The sequence below is a fragment of the Mugil cephalus genome, chromosome 5 (genome assembly GCF_022458985.1).
Source record: "Mugil cephalus isolate CIBA_MC_2020 chromosome 5, CIBA_Mcephalus_1.1, whole genome shotgun sequence".
Lineage (NCBI taxonomy): Eukaryota > Metazoa > Chordata > Actinopteri > Mugiliformes > Mugilidae > Mugil > Mugil cephalus.
Genome location: NC_061774.1, coordinates 23,856,128 through 23,877,076, shown reverse-complemented (window position 1 = coordinate 23,877,076; position 20,949 = coordinate 23,856,128). Strand labels below are relative to the sequence as shown.

The following is a 20,949-nucleotide window of genomic DNA, read 5'->3' as shown; positions in this document are numbered from 1 at the left end:
AAGTTGAACAGAGTCACAAGGTCGTGTAGCTTTGCTGCCTCTCAGCAGGAAAATGATGGCGACGCTGCAGAATGTGAAGAAATTGTTTCTTTCTCTATTCTGCACAACAGAAAAACACGTCTGTCTTAAGTCTTGACAATGTCCTGAAATTAGATTATAGTGAGTCCATGTGTGCATCCATCTGATTACACAAACAACTGTTTCTGTGGCGACCGTATTTATATACAGTCTATGGTTTCTATGAATTATAAATAAAGATAGATGACAGTAGCAAATTAGGCCACGACCCCATCTGGGTGAAAATATACATCGGGCGGTAAATACAACTCCAAACGTTGTCAGTGTTTATTTTTTATATACAGTGTTGTTGCCGAGCGATGATCTTCAATGTTAAATGGAAAAAAATATAGGTTATATGTCCATATACTGACCGAGAAATGGGTGAATGACTTAGACTTTCATGATCCACGAGGTCACAGTAGCTTAGCACATGAAAGAAACATTCTTAAAATGACAAGTAGAAAAGAAAGATAATAAGATAAGATTAATGAAAAATAAAATTAAAAAAATAAGTAATATCCAGTAAAATAAAATAAACAGTGTCATCAGAATTTACTGAATTATCATTATGAACAAATGTAGAAAAGTATTTTTCGTTTAAAAAAAAAACCTTCACAGAACATGACTCTGCTACTGTCATTTCAGTTCAGCATCAACATTCACTACTTTGAATTTTTAACATTGTAACTAACAAATCTGATGATTGACATTAGCTAACGTTAGCATCATAATTTAAAGTGATAAACGTGCACATATCAACTATCATAGTCCCACAGCTTTCCATCTTTTTCCACCTGTTTTATGGAGAATTTTCAATTGTTCAAAGAGCAATGTACAACACAACTACTTCTCCTTTGTTTTCACCCATAACCGGGTGTGACCTTCTATAGAAAGTGTAGCCAAAGCAAGTAGAGCTCCCCCTGGTGGCTGGCTGCAGTATAGCTCCTCCCCCTCCATGTTAATAGATGGGACTTGGGCCAAACTCAAACACAATACCACAAGTGAGTTTCTGTTGTTTTAGGTAGTTAATGTAATGCTGATGGATGTTCTGATAAGTTTTGTTTTAGTTGGTTATTTGAGGCTATAGAAACAGGAAGTGACCAGTTAGCAGGCAACCGCTCCTTGAAGCAGACCTATAGGACCATGGGGAAAAAAATAAAAAATACTACAGTGTATAATCCAACATTTGTTTGTAGCTGGTGGACGTTAGACCAGAGTGCAATATTAATCAAACAAAAACGCGAGTCAATGCGGAGGAAGCGTGGGCAGGTCATCGATAACACAGCTCTGTGTGTCTCCACTCTCAGACCTCTATATCAAATAATAATACATTATTTAGGATACAATATTTATTTTATTTCTTTTTCACGAGGGCATCCGGCCCTCACAGTATCTGCCCTTTCGACTAATGTAGTTGATGCCCCGCGGTTTATGGTTTCTGTGCGTGTTTTTTATTAATTTTTTTTTATTTTTTATGTGCATTGTGTGGAAAGTTTCTGTGTGGTCAGCACGGCTAAGTTGGAGTCTGACCTAGATAGAGCTGAGCCAGACGAGATCAGCCATGTGTGACCGTGGTAATTGGCAAAGTGAATGTGTGATAAGCAGGGCCGACCTAACGTCTGACCTCGGTGTGACTGTAAAGTGGGAGATCACTTCAGTGGATTCAGCTTTTATTTCGTGTCGCTCACATGTGCATATAAATTTAATTCTGAAAATACAGCCGTGTCACATCACATCAGCGAGACACGTGACTAAAGCATTGTTGATGCTGGATTTTTTTTTTTTTCTCAGGTTCATAACCATCTACATAATAAAACACACTGTTATATTTCAGACCTTCCTGTTGTCCCACATGCTCAATAGAGCAACAAATGTGACTTAATCAGCCAGTGAAAACAGCTATTTTGAAACACGTTGCTTTTTAAGGTATTTGTTGAGATGGAGAAAAATATATAGTAAGAAATAGCTTGTGCATTTTTCTGAATTTTTATTTTTTTTTTTAGTAGAGCTGAGCTACTGACAAAACACAGACAATAATGAAAGAGCTGGAAAAGCCTCATAATGTTCCGTGTCATCCTGTTTCTATTCAGTGTAGGATCTTTGATGCAGCGTCCTTTAATGATACATGTGTTTGAAAAAAACAAAACTATCCATTAATCACCTTAAATCGTTTTTTGTCCCTGGATCTCCTGGCTGCATCTTCTTGCGCCATTTTTTCATCATCGTTTTTTGTGTCCACATCTTCCCACGTCCCTTTTATTTCTCCCTCTGTGACTTCAGCGCTCTCTCCCCAACAGTTTGTTTAAAGCGTACTTCAAACCAGACCGAGCCTTTTGACCATCGCGGTGTCAGTGTGTGTGTTTGTGTGTGTGTGTGTGTGTCTTTGTGTGTGTGTGTGTGTGTGCACAGAGGGAGCTGCTCCTTTCATCTTTAAATGGGGAGGCCAATTTTTGGGTCCATTCTGTGCTGGTTTCCAGTTGTTTTTGTGTCTTTGACTTTCCACCTAACTACCTTTCACATCTATGACTAATCCCTCTATCCCCTGCCTCTTTCATTTTCTTTTCTTTTCTTTACTTTTTATTTAATCTTTGTTTCACTAAGCCCTGCCCCCCTATTTCCTCTCTCTTTGCGTCCCATCTTTCTCCTTTCCCTTAATTTTCTGCCTCTCGTCAATCTCTCTCCTCTGATAAATCTATTAAGCCTCCGAGTTCAAATGAGCTTCATTGATGTAAACGTCCTCTTGTGAACCTTTTTTTTGCACTCGCGTTCCTCTCCAGCAATTTAGCATCGAGTTGCCGCATTGCAGCCAGATGCTTTGCCCATTACCTCGGATGCCGAGTGCCACCTGCCAACCACTCAGCTGATCAGTGATCGGCGCAGGGACCATGGATAGATCTTGATTTGGTTATTGGCCCGTTGGTTCATTTGACCGTCATTCAGGAAAAGCTCCGACAGCTTGTGAGCAATCTGGAATATCCTCCACACTGTGGTTTCACATCCGCAAGCCTTCGCCAGGCTTGACAGGAAGGCTGCGGCGTCAAATCACATGCACCCAGCGGTGCCTTCATCCTCAAAAAGAAGATAACATGCATTTGGTTCAAACGTGTGAGAGTTTTCTTAATACGCCATTAAATTCAAACTAATAAGCGGATGATATCACGTCGACCTTTTTAATTCTGTCTGAGAGAGAAGAAGAAAGAAAGAAAAGCCCGCGGCGGTCCGTGGTTTTGAAGCAGCGGTTGCCGGTTGCACCAGCTCAGCCAGGCCTGTCCACGCAGACACTCAGTTTGACTGGCACTCCCCCGAGCAGGACAGCAGAGACGGACAGAGCAGCAGATGCAGACGGACAGCAGCGAGACCGCACACACGGTGGACCATACGACAGGCACCACTGAGATAATGGTCCGTTCACCGCTACCCTCCCTTTCACAGAGCCAACACTTTCCGGAGGCAGCGAGTTTGAAGGGGCCGTCGCTTATTGTAAAGTTCTGTGGAAGTGGAAAGATGACAGGAGGAGAAAGGAAACAAGGGAAATTCAGCAAAAAGCATGAGGTTGTTGTGCCTGGACAACATGTCTCCCGCTTCCATCCACTGGCCACACACCAACAATTCAATGTTCTGCTGGGAAACTTTTGGACCTGGCATTCATGTGGATGTTACTTAGACATGTAGCACCCACCCAGGCAATGACTCTCCTTGATGACAGCAGACATCGGGATGCAGCCTGACACACAAAAATGGTTTATGAACAACTAAAAAAAAAAAAAAAAATGAAAAACAGCACGAGGTGTTGACCTGGCCTCCAAATTCACTAGATCCCAAACTGATCAAGTATCTGTGGGATGATCCACAGAGGACTCTCCCCTCAACCCATAGGATCCACTAACAACATCCTGTTTCCAGACACCACAGGACACCCCCCACCCCCAATATTAGGAAGGTGGTCATAATGTTATGCCTGATCAGTGTGAATGCTTGCTTTATCTATAGAGACAGTATAAAGATGGATGGCAAACAGCTCCTCAAAAGTGAATTTAAAGCATGAACTGTATATACTAATTTCACACATATTAGATTCTGAACCTCAAAAATGAAGCCCGAAGTGGGCGGAGCCATGTCTGAAACTCTAAATATGGGCATGGGGGTCATGTTGGGGCGGAGCTAAAGCAGCCTGGACGTTGAGACCCGCCCACCCAACTTTCCGCTACCAGTTAGCTCAGGCTACCACTTAAACCTTAATAAAAAATATAAAGAAATGAGTTAGAAACAAATTCAACAGTTATCATGAATAGTGAAATAAACTATTGAGACCAAAATTGTTTTATTTTTGTTTTTTTGGGTACCAGGCTGTAAACATGTTTAATTAATAGTGCAGTAAAGCTGGGCTTGTTCTCATGAGGGTCTATGGGTATTTTCTCCCTTTTGGAGCCTCAAGTGGCCACTTGATGAACTGCAGTTTGTTGTACTTTCGCATGGGGTTGTCGCCTGAGCTAAAGCAAGTAGAGCTCCCCCTGGTGTCCGGCTGCAGTATAGGCCATAAGCTCCACCTCCTCCATGTTAGTGGGTGGGACTTGGGCCAAACTAAAACACTTAAGTACACGTCAAATACATTTTTTTCAGGGATGGTTTCTGTCATTTTATGAGGCTAATATAATGCTGATGGCTGATGGAAGGAAGTGGGGACAGGTCGTCCATGTTTATTCAGTCTATTATGGGGCCCAGACTTTCCACTGAGACATTAATGCATGAAACGACAACAGCCATGACATAAAGTGCAAGAAATGTTTCCCCAGTCAAGCCACAATTACTGTGTACAATTCATTTCCATATAAATGTCTTTCTTCTGCTGAGCAATAAGGGGATGCACACGGCACGAATATTTCCAAAGTTCAGTCATTTCAAATTCAGAAATTACGCTGACAAACAGAAAGATAAAGTTACAGCCTCCGTCCATCAACGTGCAGATTCAGTTTGTGAGGCAGTTCATCTACCTGCTGCCTCCTCTTAAAATCACACACACACACACACACACACACACACACACATAAGTCAGAGGCGACACATCTGCCAGATGTTCTAAGGTTTTTAGGATTCAGGAACGTTTTTTCGCTCGCAAATGACACTTTCCCTCACACAGTTACTGTACGTTTTGCGTATATCATAAAGATAATATGTGAAATGTGTGAAATCGTTATTGTGTACAAAACGGTTCCTAATGTCCATATAAATGACTTTATTTTAATATGTATTTTAAACTATGAAAAGACATTAATTACTGTAGTATTCTGATGTACTGCAGAGGTTTGATAACTCATTTTTTGGGGTGGGGATTTCTTTCATGAAGACAAGTCACCATGACAGTCTTTCAGAAATAAACTTTCCGGATTGTTAAGAAAAGGAGATTTATATGCACAGTCATCAACTGATGCAATCAGATAAAACAGCTCAAAGCTACTCTGTGACCTATCAGCAGGAGTTTCTTAAGAAAACATATTCTTGACACTTCACAGGGATTTTTCTCTGCGTAAAAATGACAATAAGGTTTCCTGCATTAGTGCATTTCTTCTCTGTATTGGTTTAAATGTGGCTCATAATGAAACTCAAACAGGGTTATATTCTGATAAGCACTGAGTCTGGATACTTTGGGCTAATATTTCATCTGAAGACGTTATCTTTCAGTCAACACTTCACTCATTCACTGATACAGGAGCTGTGTCAACAACTGTTTCACACATTGCGCTAGACAAGACCTGTCAATCTAAGTGTCATGGTTTGTCTGTCTTTTATTTTTTGTGTCTTTTATTTTGGGAGTCATGTTTTGAAGTTTCCTGTTTTATTTTGTCAAGGTTCCTAGTTTCCTGTCTGTCGTGTTTCCTTGTGATTTTGTCATGTCAGTGTCATGTTTTGTGTTTCCTGTTTTATTTTGTTAAGTTCTAGATTTCCTGTCTTGTGCTTCCTTTTTGTGTCCCTTGATTGTTAATTGGTTTCATCTGGGTTGATTGTCCTCATGCGTCTCACCTGTGCCTCGTCTTCCTCTTGTGTATATATAACCCTGCCTTTCCCTTTGTTCCTTGTCGTGTGGTTAATGTTATTTCAATGTCTCTGCATCATGTTTCCACATCCACATCACTTGTGTCTACAAATTTTTGCCAAATCATGATTCTTCAGAGTTTTGTATTTTGTATTTACCTGCCATGCACAGCGCCTTTTGTTAATTATTAAATACCTTTTTGTTTGGAGTTCCCGTCTCATCAATAGTCCTGCATTTGGGTCCTCACCACAACCTACGTCTTGACACTAAGCCTCATGCAAAGAGTAGGCCCTGCCCCTATCGCTGCTGCTTTAATTATATATTTAATTATTTTATTTTTATTTTTCAAACTATCTTACACCCATTTTTCCATTTACTAGTGGTTCTCAAGAGTGTTTTATGTGTAACTGAACTACTATGACAAGCAATTTCCCTCGTGGATGAATAAAGTATAAAGTTCCTCAGATCCTAGAAGCACTTTATTACTATGGTGGAAGGAAAATCCCCACGTAGAAGTTTAATGTGTTTAGATCAATGTTAAAACTAAGTAATATTTAAAGGCGATAATAAGTCGATCTAAGGGTTTTAGCAAATGAAATTACCCGAGTTAATTTCTAATTTTTTTTTTCCTTATTGTGTAATTGCCTCTGTAAATGACCTAAAGTAGCTTTGAGTATGTGACCTGGTCAAGACACAAACAAATACAAAGAAACTTCTTGAAGTAGGAAGACAAGGCCAGTGGAGCTGGATGATTTCGGATCCTCGGGCGAGAGTTTTGTGGCAGCCGGTGGAAATGACTTCCAAAGTTTTTTTTTTTTTTTGTTTTTCCCGCCATCACAGTAGCTTTTAAGGACCTGCCAAGAAGGACCTTCAGAAATGTTCCTTTGTCCCCAAGGATTTCTTGTGATGCTGCATTGTTTGAAGTGGGTACAAACAAACCAAAGTGGAGCATTTGACTGGCAGCTGTTTTATTTTGTCAAGTCCTTCTGTGGGACATTTCACCCATTGTGCTCTGCTTAACAATACAAATCTTTGTCTGTTTGCTGCTGCAGAAGCTGCCTTCGCTTCAGGCTTCAAGGTCCGAGTCGATCTGAAAGCATATTTCAAAGGGAGAAGAAATCTGAAAATGTTTTATTTGTGGTTGACATTCCTCAACGTTTGACTATAGTAAGAATAAGGAGCGCAGTCACACATGTTGATTATTAAAGAACCAGCTAATTATCGATTTCACTTTTGGCAATGTTACGAAGATTTGAGCAAAAGCCACAAAAAAGTCACGGTAGTTTTTCACTCAAGTTCACCACAGTTGTACGTATTGATTTCCTTTACCTTCTGACTGTACTCAAACCAAACATTTCAAATAGTGATGAAATGTTAACTTTTTTTTTTTTTTTTTTTTTTTAAATGAACTTTTTACCATTTTAAGCCTCAGGCAACAACAAAAAAAAAACTTTTCTCCTAAAATCTCACAACTGTGAGGGCAAAGTGAATTAGTCTCTGTGAAATAAAGACCCCCAACTGTGTGTGGAATAACAACATTGTGTTAATGATATTACTGAAACTTTTTCAATTCTCTAACAAATCTGATGCTAATAAATGAATGAAATGAATGAAATTCTTGGTGCTCGGAGCCATGAATAAAATAAAAGGGAATAAAAAAGCCATGTTGCAAAATAAGATAAATATATAGAAGCAGAATAAAGTGGAGAATAAAGTGTGTGTATGTGCATGTGTGGTGATGTAGCCGTTCAGTAGCCTGATGGTTTGTGGATAAAAACTGTGACCTACCAGACAGAAGGAGTGTTGTTAGCCTATAGCTTCCTGGCTGGTGTTGATGCACTGGGCTGATTTGACCAACCCTCTGCAGCGCTCTGCGTTCGAGGACGGTGCAGCTGTCGTACCGGGTCGTGACGTCCACAGCCAGTATGCTCTCAACGGTGCATCTGTAGAAGTTTGAGAATATCCTGGTGTTCATGCCGAACCTCCTCAGACCCCTCAGGAAGAAGAGGATGATGATGTTGCTGATGTTGAAGCCGCTGACTCTCTCAACTGCTTCTCTCTCGAGGTGGATGTGGTTTTTGGCTCTGCACCTTGATGAAATATCTCTAACCTCGATGATTCGTCATTAGGGATAAGGTTTTATCCGGTACTTGTGCCAAATTAGTACATTTTGAAACAGTGCCTGGACTGGTGCTTACAGAATGGAGCTCATACAAACTCTGTTTAAAAACTGTGCCTTTTTATTTTTTAAGGCATTTTGTGATGTGCAAGTTGAACAGAATATTTCTTTAAATAATATAAATACAACTGAGAAATGAATAAACCAACTTAAAATAAAATTTCCAACAATCTGTCATAATTATCACAATAAAAAACAGTGGCATTCAAAGAAGATGCATTTCCAAGCTTTAAAAAAAAATGCTATGCGCTGTTGAGATGTTTAATCAAATATTACCTTGCACTAAATCTCCTTCAAGCACTTGTTGAAAGTTGCAAAGTCTGCATCTTTTTGAGGTGAAGTACAGTCAAACCTTCGACTGTTTTGCTTTACCCTGGATTTGCACCGGACACGTCTGCAGGCGTAATTCAGTGGAGTTCATGCAAGTGAAAAACTGACGTGAAACAGAGCTAAGGGGGCGGTAATCAAAAACTGAGTGACGCCATCATGAAGCACCGAAATCTGCGTTGCTTTCTGGTTATTACTGATTGTGTCAGTACTTTTACGGTACCAAGTATCAGTAGTGATGAAGCCAGTGATGGTGGTGTCATCGGTAAATCTGATGAAGGTGTTCGAAGCTGTGTTTGGACGTACACTCATGTGCATACAGGGAGAAGAGCAGGGGGCTGAGGACACATCCTTGGGGTGCCCCAGTGCTCAGATTCAGTGTGCTGGAGGTGGAGTTGTGATGAGGCCCCATGAGAGAACATGGATTTACTTCACTGGACAGCACTGACCTTAAATATGTTCTGAATATAGGCGGAATAAACACACTTCCTAAAGCAGCTGTTAAATCTAAGCAGCTGTGGTGTCCTTTCCTCCCACTTTCAGCAGTAACTGACAGCGCCACACATCAATACTCCTTCATTTATCCAAGCCAAGTAACTTCTCTCTTCCGCAGTTTCATCCTGGAGGCAGGCTTGGCAACGCAAGAAGCCCATTTCCTCTCGAAATGCCTTGCTTGGCATAAATACAGAGGGAGGGAGAGGAAGGCTTTGAACCGATTATGTAAGTGCACAGGTCTGGACCGCTGTACAGATGCACGCACATCCACAAACACGCACACACCAAGTTGAATGGGACTTTTGATGTGGAAGAAACTTCAGCTCAGGGAATCGACGTGGGATAAAGTGAGACTGTGCACAGAAAAACTTGTACATACAGCACGACCTCGCTGAGAAGCTGGAGGTGTTCAGTCTGTTCCAAACTGATCCACTTTCAAAAAATGGCTAAACTTACCGCTGGTTTAATATAAAGCTGCAGCATCCGCGTCGCTTCCTCTTTGCACCTCCTACCTACTATATGTGTGCTACATTAAACTCGGCGTAGTGCTATTTATAACTATATGTTATTATTATCATTCGGCATTCAATATTAAGCTATTCAAATAAAACAGGTTCAAATATTAATTTTGTTTTCATTTCAAATGTGTGCAACAGTAGGGCGGCCATGAAACTGCCATAAACATAAACATACCTAACTTATACATAATTGACAGATTCAAGTTTTAACTTTAAACATATGAGTGAAATGCTGAATGAAAGATAACAAATTCTGCCTCTATTTATCATTGGATTCATGTCAATGTGTATTTAAAGAAATTTAAATTTGTGTGGAAAGTTTAATATATATATATATATAAAAAAGGGCTAATCAACCAAAAGATTCTGCAGTACCTCTGCAGATCCCCTGTTGAAGACAGATTTTCTACAGTTTTGTATAACATATCATAACATAACATAGCGCAACATAGCATAACATGTCAGCACATCAGTCGGTACAACCCTTAGTTCATGCAAAGTCACGGTCATGGTGGAAAAAAATACATAAATACAGGAAACACATATTAAAAAACCCTAACCCACAAGAAAACAGTGTTTATTTGTAACCAAATATAGAAATTTTGCGAAGGATGCAGGGTACAATGGAAAACGTCCGGGGGCACAGCTGGTACACGGTTGTTTTTGTAGCAGTTCATGATTTACAAAGGGATTGTTAAAACACAGACCATAGAAATCCACAATTCACCGTTGGATCCAGGTCATTACTGAACCAGTTATTATGCAAACCGTACAGCTTGAACACTAGAACAGGCAGTTGGGACCAGGGATTGTTTAATCGTACTGCTTAATTTGAAAATGAGCGTCGTAGACTGCTGACATAGATGAACAAAAGCACCACGATGAAGTTATACTCCTTCCTCTTCTCTAATTCTCCCCTCTGAGGTGACTTTGTTCACAGCTTCACCTCCTCCCCCGCTCCTTCTCCTCCCATCAGTCCTCCTGTTCCGGCAATCGTCAAGATAAACAAATGAATGTGCACGATTTGCATTTTGTTTACTGCCTCGGCAGTATAGTGTAAAGCTGGCAATGAAGTCACTGAATGGAATATAAAGACGGAGATTAAATGAACAATGCAGACTGGACTGCTCTTTCTCCCTTTGTTGTTAAAGCAAAAGATAAAGGAGGCGGAGAGGGAGAACCATCATCATCATTACAGAACTTTGTATGGTTACAGGCCGACTTTATTATACTTAGAAAGGGGTTGTTTGTGTGGAGGTACTTTAATTTCAATCCACAGTGGAATGATAATAAGTAAACAAGTAAGGAGGTAGAGAAAAACACTATATTATAAGGATGACACCACGTTTTTCTGTGACAGATTAAGATATTGTATCTTGGTCACATGTTTAACACCACCCACCCTCCAAAACTATTTAATAGAGGTGGTTTTGATATTTAAATTGTTATCACATTTTGTTTTTGGACCGTGAATATGTAAGATATGAGAAATGTATTGGCAAGGACTTGACGATACGTATCACGATACGATACATTAATGCGATATTATGATATTGCAATATATTACAATATTCTACATACTTCACTTCAGAAATTTAAAATGCACCTGAATATACACATTGTATATACACTCACTCACCACTTTATTAGGTACACCTGTTCAATTGCTTGTTAGCAGAAATAGCTAATCAGCCAATCACGTGACTGCAATTCAATGCATTTAGGCATTTAGTCATGTAGAGGTGATCAAGACAACTTGCTGAAGTTCAAACCGAGCATCTGAATGGAGAAGAAAGGGGATTTAAGTGACTTTGAACGTGGTCATGGTTGTTGGTGCCAGACGGGCTGGTCTGAGTATTTCAGAAACTGCTGATCTACTGGGATTTTCACACACAACCATCTCTAGGCTTTACAGAGAATGGTCAGAAAAAGAGAAAATATCCAGTGAGCAGCAGCTGTGTGGATGAAAATGCCTTGTTGATGTGAGAGGTCAAATAACCACTCAACACGTCAAACCTTGAAGAAGATGGGCTCAGTTCTGAAAGCAACCTTTTACTATCAAGGTGTACCTAATAAAGTGGCGGTGGCAGTGTATGTACATCAGATGACAGTGATAATTCATTGGACAAATTGAATCAAAAAGCAAGATTAATCCAAATGAGTGGTGGAGGTGTGGAAGTTATTCATGATCAGCCCAAAACGTGACTTTCAAAATCGATATAGTATAGGAAGAAAATATAATATCGATATTTTGTCCCCACCCTTATAGGGTCTTTGGGTAGTATCACATGGTCTCTCAATGTGTAGCAGCTACACGTCCGAGAACATAGACTGTAAATAAAGATGGACGGCGGAACAGCTTCTCAAAAGTGAAGCCAAAGCAAGTAGAGCTCCCCCTGGTGTCTGGCTGCAGTATAGGTCATAAGATCCACCTCCTCCCTGTTAGTCGATGGGACTTGGGCTGAAGTAAAACACTAAAATACACGTCAAATACATTTTTTCAAGGAAGGTTTCGGTCATTTTAGGTGGTTAATATAATGTGGATACGCACACTCCAAAAAAGTGGGGACGCATTGTCCATATTTATATACAGTCTATGGTCCATGTCTGTAGATCAGTGTTCAGACCATTAAGGAAGTTGGAGGCTTTCTACTTCGATCAGCGTGAGGGTGTGAGACTGAGACCAGAAGTAATTGTCCTCCACCAAGAATTCATTGTCAGCTTTTGTCCTCATATGATCTTCAATCACACTTTTAATACGATGCATGATTGACTCAGTATAATGTTGCCTGTCCAACTGCAGTGACTTGTGGTTTGTACATGACCTTACATGGGTTTAATGGGGACATCTGAGGTGCCCATGAAAATAAAATGATTCGCTACCTACTCAGGTGGGTGGGAACAGATGTGGCTGTCAGCACACTTAAGAAAATATATGAAAACATTCCTGCGTGAAACATAGCACAGCTTGCAGAATGTGCCGTCTCATTAACACCTTGCCATGACACACTGCATGCAATGAGAGTGGTTTTTAAATTCATACATCGTTCCTCGGTTGAAACATACATTTTTGAGACAAACACAACAAGTGGCAGCCATTCAAAGACACATGTAACGCATAAGTAGAGCCTGACACCCGCTGCTGTGAAGGTGTTGCATGCAAATATGACAAAATAATACGTCAGCAACCAACTCAGCGATTTAAAATGTGCGAACATTCAACAGTAAACACACAGTGTCACTCCAGCCTCATCAATAATGCAGCTGTTTCTGGAGGCTTCTTTTTAGCCCATTGAAAGCCACACCCTGTCATTCTGAATTGTTTACTCTTGAGTAAGTACTTGAAGAGCAGCTTCTTCTCCTGGCGTGACAGTAAACACGACTTGTCACACATTCAAGTGCTTCGGCGTAGAAACGCTGCGACCGAACCCCGTTGTTTCATTGTGTTTCGGGGGCTGCTCTCGAGGTGACGTGAGTGATGAGGAGAAAATATGCACTTTGAGGAGTCGCGTCAGATCCCACATGAAAACGCCAGACAACTCCAGAGCTGGTTTCTTCTATAGCCGCCCGCTCCGTCGTCTTCACCGCGAGCAAAAGGCTTGACGACGTCTTTCAGCTGGGACCAGAATTTGTGATAAATCTTGGTGGCAGATAAAGACGTTTAAGCGAATCGGACTTTAGAGCACCTCTCGAAAAAACAGCCTTAATGATGCGGGGAAAATAAAGCAAAATACATCAAATGTTCTTTTCATAATTTAAGAAATCAGACGAAGAAAGAAGAGATGAAGGACAAACCCCACTGGCGTGTATTTCAGCCTGGAGCGGGAACAGCTGCCTTCCTTGGTTAGTAATTTCAACTGAGTCAACTGTTGTCACAAGGCCTTATGACGCACGGACACGCTGCTCTGCTCTCTGCAATTTCCTAGTGTCATTTGAATGAGAATGTAAGCAAATGGACTCCTCAGCAGACTTGGACTAATGATAGTGATCCCAGCAGACCTGATTGTGAGTCTACTGTACATCTGTGCGTGCGGTGATTCTGATGAGTGCATTTTTCTTTGACATCGTCCATGCTTCACCGACAGGATAAACACATTCTTTTTTTTTATATGTTACTTACACGTGTCAACCTTCCTGAGTCTACACCCCAGGATGATAACAGCAGAAAAAGAGAGCCAGAGTATTGACAACTTGTTCCCTTTGTACTTAATTTAGCTTTTAACCGTGTTACAGTTTTTAATGTTTGTCCATTCCTTTTATGTATTATTCATATTTCACTCTGGGTCTGGGTCGGGGGTGTCCTCTGTAGCCGTGGGCTGTGGCACATTACTAAATATCGATAGAAGCGATACCAAGGCCAGTATTGGTATCGGAGCGATACTAGCATGATGAGGTTGATACTTTTTTGTTTTGTCCAGTAAATTACTCCTCGCAGAGTTCATGCAGCTTCTCTCCAAGTCTGCAGGAGCTTCTCCGTCCCAACCTTGAGTAAAAGTTAAAGGTTTGTCACAGCAGCATCGCACAGCTGGTACTGATGCCGTTATTGAAATGAGTCGTTACTCGGAAGAGAAGACAATAACGTGAGATGCAGACTCAGTTCTATGGGGGAGTGTAATGTTGCACTTATGATGAACTTTGAGTGAACTTCTGCTGAACTTATTTTGACTTGTTATGAACTCATGTGGGGCTAAAAAACAGTCACATACGCAAATGCAGACAGTGTATACGAGAGGAGTAGAAAATAAAAATGTAATTTTTCATCACACAGGCCAGTTGGAAAGGTCATGGATTCAATCCCCATCCGTTCCCTCAATTGGGGTTAATGCTTCGCTTTTCAAATCTGCAAAACTATTACAACCTATCACATCACATATAACAAATATGGATCTTTTCCCCCGGTTGTAGTGGACAGACTGAAAGTAAAGGAAAGGAAAGTGAGTCTGACTGAAGAGTTTGGCAGAATCAGCAAATTTCTAGGACTGGGAAAAAAATATCTAAATATACGCTGAATGTTCTCTTTAACTTTTACACAGTGTGTGTGTGTGTGTGTGTGTGTGTGTGTGTGTGTGTGTGTGATGCTTAAGGGGATATCTGCTCAATAAGCTTCTTTTCTACTTTTGACATTGTACACCGTTGTGTTTTCACCACTTCAGAGGGCATTACACCTATCTACATTAATTTCCCACAGACGTACCCTAACCTAAATCTAACCTTAAACACAAATTAAAATGTATGATCTGGCATCATGGGGCTTGCTTTTTGTCCCCAAAAGGGAGGCGAGTCCCTACAGTGTGACTATGTAAACTGATGTTATGCCCCCGCAAGATGAGCAACACGAGTACGTACACGGAGAGAGTGTGTTGCCGCGCCCCCCGGGGGGAACGTCCTTTTATTTCTCAGGTGTTAGGGGAATCCGGTGCGTCTCAGCAGAAACGAGGTGACGGCCGCACATGTTCAGTTATTAGACAATTAACCCCCGCTGAGACCCTGACGGCGAGGGAGGAGGGAGGGGGGAGGCCGCCGTGGCTCGATAACAGCTACACAGTTTTGTGTGCAAGGCTGTCACCTAGGTCTGTGTGCACTTCCTGTTTCTTTTTCAATTAACTTCTCCCGAGTCCCTGAAAATAGACGTTGCTTTGTCAGAACACAAAGGGAAACTAAAAAATAAAAAAAGAGACCGCTAGCCTGTGCGACAGTACAATAAAACCTGTGTGTCTCTGAAAAGTTGAATGACTGAAAGTGGAAATTCGAAGTGGAAAAGGCGCAAATCACAACCTTGTCGCAACAAAAGTGAGTTCACCCTTCGTTAATGAGATTATTATCATTATTTTAACGTGTTAATCATCTGCTCTGAGTCAACAGGATCCTTTTTTAGCTGTTCTTTGTTGAAAGAGTTAAGTTCCTTCCACTTTAACGTACCACTTGGTTGTTGCAGTGTGGATATTTTTATGTCAGGAAACTTGCAGTGGTTTGACACTCCTCAATGTCATCTCCACCCCTGCAAAGATCCACCGATCAGCCACAACATTAAAACCACTGACAGGGGAAGTAAATAACATGGACAATTCAGTGTTCTGCTGGGAAACTTTTTGGGACCTGGCGTTCATTCATTCATGTGGATGTTACTTAGACATGTAGTAGTAATGACACTCCTTGATGACAGCAGACATTCTCAGCAGGATGCAGCCCCAATAAAACATGAAAAACAGCACAAGGTGTTGACCGGACCTCCAAATTCACTAGATCCCAAATAAAACAATTATCTGTGGGAAGATCCTCAGAGACCCCTCCCCTCAACCCATAGGACCTAAAGGCCAGACACTGCAGGACACCCTCAGAAGACCCATGTCCATTCTCTGATGAGTCACAACTGTTTTGGAGGCACAAGAGAGTAATATTGGTCATAATGTTTTTGCTGATTGGTGTGTATGTGATATGTATTGAAAATCACTTTTACCTGTGGTCCCAATGCCGTTAAGTAGGTGTGTTGATATTCAGATGAATAAGATATTCATCATAATCAGGGGCTTGGTGGCCAAGTGGTAAGGTGTTGGTCTCGTAAACCAAAGATCATGGGTTCAAATCCCATCCAAGCCTTTAACATGTCTCGCTCTACTTAGATGAAGGAAACCAAGATAGGGCTTCCAGATGTGGTATTTGTATAAAGATCATGAGTTCTTTCCTTCACTATTTTGCAAACAAGAATGAGCCGTGATATGTGAGAATAAATATGAAGATTCCTCATGACCTTTTTAAGAGTACAACACCCCATGCACTGAGCAAATATTTATGAAAAAAAAGAAACACCAAACTTTTAGAACTTCATTAGCTTTGTTAAAAATTATTCCCAAAATAAACCTACTGTATCCATTCCCCAGCACACAGTGCAACCTTTCAAATCCTTCATGACTAATGCCAAACTTGGGAGTTTCACCATTTACCATAAAACAGTCGTAAGAAAAGACGACCTTTTATCTGATTTACATCTTTTTGTTTTTGTTTTTTTCCACAAAGCACTGCATAATCAAGCTGTTTGAGTCCCAGTAATGAAATAAAATGTCCATTAAATGCTGGAGGTGCAGCACAGTGTCACAGGAATAGCTTTAATTGTGGTTTATGTGGCCCAAGTTGCACAGCTAAACTGCAGTTTGTGCAGGTCGGGGGAGCGGTGAAATCACGATGACGGATATGAGCGGGGAATGGCGTAAAAACCCCATCATATAAGACGTCATTTTAATAAGCCTGTCAAATATGCACTTTTGTTTTGTGCAATTATATTTTGTCTCTTTAAACTGGCGTTTTCCTCCCTTAGCTTACTTTCACTCTGCGTCTTCTTCCCTTTTTCTTTTTAAGCTTATTTCTGAGACATTACCTGAGATCACAGCATGAACGGAACAGTCAGAACAGTAAATCATAGACTGGATTAATATGAACAATACGTCCCCACTTTCTTGGCCTAGCCGACACTAGTATCCCGGGGATATGGGTGATGCCATCTTTCGAGTTTGGAGCCAGAGTGCACCACTTACAAAGAAATGTTGGATTATACACTGTACTTTATTTGTTTTTCCAACTTTTTGCCTTTATGGAGCGATTGGTGTAGCAACTGGAAGTCATCATGAGGTCACATCCCAACTAAAATGAAAGTTATCATGAAAATAGACTAGACTATGCATTAGTAATATATAACTACCTAAAATGAAAGAAACCCAACCCTGAAAAACAATTATTTTCAGATGCAGATTCAGACAACTTTATTAATCCCACCAGGGACAGTTGGTTTGGACAGCTTGCATACTATTACACAACACACGTACAATAGGAACAGATAAAAGTAGAATTAAAAAAAAAAAGGTGGACTGGAGCAAGTAAAATGCCAAGAAACACAGTGGAATCAATGGTCAATAGAATTAAATAGATAAAACTAAACTAAATTAATTAAAAAAGCACCCAGATAAAAAGATAATATAGAATTTAAGAGACGAATGACAGAGGGAATAACAGATTAGACACCAATGACCTGAGGTCAACAGAGAAAATTCACTGGCAAGCACATGACCAGGAGAGGACAAAAATGTTGGTTGCTTTCCTGAGAATTTGTTGGTCACGAAAATTGGTCAAGTTTCTCAACTTGTGATCCTGTGATCTTGGAACATCTTTTTATAATGTTATGCAAGCTTGACGGGAATTGAACTCTAGTTCCGCCCAAGTTCCATCCACCAACATAGGGGAGGTGGAGCTTATGACCTATGCTGCAGCCAGACACCAGGGGGAGCTCTGCTTGCCTCACATTTGAAGTGAAGCCAAAGTAAGTAGAGCTGTAAAAGAGATTTTATTCAACAAAAGCCACAAGGAACAAATTTCAGGGAGAACTACGTAAATAACTTTGTTACATTAAGCTGGTGACTCAGAGGTGCTAATCAGACCTAGCTCTCCCAAACATATGAAACCAAACTCACACTGAAAACCTAAAGCATAATAGTGAAAAATTCATGACCGAAACATTGCCAGGCAAAACAACTTTAACTACATGCTCACGCACAAAATCTCTCTCAGAAACCTTAAATGTGCTCACAAACACAGCTGAAAGGTTTACTCTCTTACATATATATGCAACACTACACCAAAAGCCTCATACACGTAACAGGGAAGCTTTTTGTTTACATTCACAACCGATGCAAAAAAAAGCTTTGCAATAATCCAAAGCATGAGTTGCACAAAGGGGAAAACATATCCAGCCTTTACCATGAACCTCGCACGGAGCATGAAGACACAGCTCATGTGCCATTAGCGGCTGTGTTGCACGAGGACAAATAACAAACGGGCTGCAGATTCTGTAGGGTGTCGTCATTTGGCACAAGATCAGAGGTGCGCACAGATGTCAGGATTTATTTTTGGGTGAAAGAAACAAAAAAACAAAACAACCCACCCACGTATGTGTGAACTAGGCAGCTTTTCTAGAAATCTGTATCCATCAGCCTTTCATCACGTCTTCATTTTCTTCTACATTCCCGTGTTTTAACCTCAACCATCTGTGATATATTTTATTTTACTTATTGCTGTTACTCTCACATCATTTGAATGCAAAATATAAATACTGAAGGAGTGAGATGGACAATGAAACCCATTACTTTCTGTTAAACTGTTAAAAACAGTTATTTTCCCTCTTGCCTAACTTCTCAGAAAGATATTAAGCTGGACACAAGGCAACAACTATAGAAATGACACATAGAGAGGCATGATCCACCACATTGTGTAATGGGGAAACAGGGTTAATAATGTAAAGCTGAAAAATGATACAGAACACAAATCAAGAAAAAGATGCTTCCCCCCGAAGCTCCTCTGCATGCGATGCAGGTTTCAAAGCTGAGCACACAATTACTAATGATCTCCTCATGAATATCACATGAGCTAAAGTAGCAAGCGCTGCTTTTATGTTGTGTATATTAACTTTAGTAGCAAGAGAAAAAAAGACAATAAGCATTTTCCCTTTCATAAAAAATACAATTCCTTGATTTGTGTTGTAACCGTACACTGTTCTTAGGGATATGAGAAGGAAGAGAACACTGAATGAAGATTTATTGAGGAATCGTGACTATAATAAGGTTATAATTTGGCAGTTTGGCCCAGAAGAGACACAGTGTCATGAAGTTGAATCCCAAAAGATGAAGGTAGATAGGAGCAGTGTCATCTTTGCATTAGAGGGAGCTGCTTTCATTACGTTTTCCAAAAATGTTGTTGCGCATAAGTTAATAAATAATAAACTTTGTCTGCATTTGATTAATGCAATTCCCTCTGTAGACACTTTTTGTAGTGTAGATGTGTCAACCATTTGTACAGCGCACACTTTAGTTTGGGTAGTGGGGCCTGAAGTTCAGGACCCCAGAGGATTCTCATTGGATGATTTGTAGCAAGGGCGGGGACTGCACATGTCTCACTAGTTAAGTAACATACCAGTTAGTAGTTAACTCACATTTCATTCATTAATTGCATGATGGATGGAGTTGATTACCTGACTAATGTGATATTCAGGATTTTACCAGTAGAACAGAAGTTGGAGATAAAAGATTTGGGACCACATCATGGGATTTCTCAAGAAGGAAATGACAAAACTAGGTCATTCAACCAGGAGTAGTTGAAGCGGAAAACTTGGGTTAACCGGGAGCTCCTCAAAAATGCACTAATGTCTTTTTTTTTTTTAATTTAAACAGAACTGATAATGTAGTTTACATATTGTTTGATCTATAGTGGAATCTGTGTAATATGTAATTGGCGTATGTGTGGCAGACACAACATCACAGAGCTGTTTACGTGTCTGTAGAGCTGAAATAGGGCTGTGTGGCTGTGGTATATTGTGTGTGGTGACTTTATGTGTTGATTGCTGTGTATTGGGTGTGTACTGTTTTGATCTCAAGTATTTGATGTAGTGAGATCTTGAACACTGCCGTTTGGTGGCACTATTGATATAATAACATGTGTAGTCAGACTGGCATTGTTTGTGTGATGGTATTATTCAGCTGCAATTTTGTCGTCACCTGTTTGTTGTCAGGTGCTGTGGTTGCCTCTCTCACTTGCTGCTTTTGTTGTGAGGGTACTGATTATGATATTTCTGGATTGCACTGTAAGATTTTCCTGCATTGCCCCACCAGAATTTCCAAGTCAAAATGGACAGGAGCAGGACGCCCTGGAGTCTAGAAGAAGACGTTTGACTAAGACTTTAGGGATGACTGTGGAGAGGAGGACATGGAAAATGAAATATTGTCCTGTCGCTTTAAAATGATCATATTTTGGCCCAAACTATCGTATGTGCTAAAGTCACTTGAATAATCACATGCTAGGACAGTTCATTAAAAAAGCAAAAAGCTATTTTATGTGCATGGATCTACTACTGCTTTAATCATTGTCAGTCAATTACACCTTTGCACAACCATTGTTTCTGTCCTTACCTGCCAAAATAAATTAAAAAAAAAAATAACATCGTCTCTGTGTTGCTGAACTCTTTTCTTTAAGTACCTTGTTCCTCCGAGTCCAAACTATATATTTTTTGTTTGTTTCTTTGTTTTTTTGGTGCAAAGTATATTGTATAAAGACAATAATTATCATATATTGTATAAATTGTAACGTATAAATAAAGTAATTATTATAGATCTGGCTATGTTGCGAGATAACGGCCCTGAGAAGGCTGGCAAATAGTTCACTGGATGAAAGTAGTGATGTAGAAATTGAGACAGCATGAAAAATGGAAGAGATAACGAATGTTGATCAGAGGGGAACAGATCATGAGGAGACAGTTCTCCCTTCAAGCATTATGTTGATATAAATATGAAATACAGACAAAG

The 20,949-nt window shown here is 40.3% G+C and overlaps 1 non-coding gene across 1 annotated transcript; it reads left to right on the top strand.

Annotated features, from left to right (window-relative positions):
- The first annotated feature begins 16,135 nt into the window (after positions 1–16,135).
- On the top strand, positions 16,136–16,207 carry trnat-cgu. The gene has a single exon. It is a non-coding gene; the product is annotated as a tRNA-Thr (tRNA).
- The last annotated feature ends 4,742 nt before the right edge of the window (positions 16,208–20,949 follow it).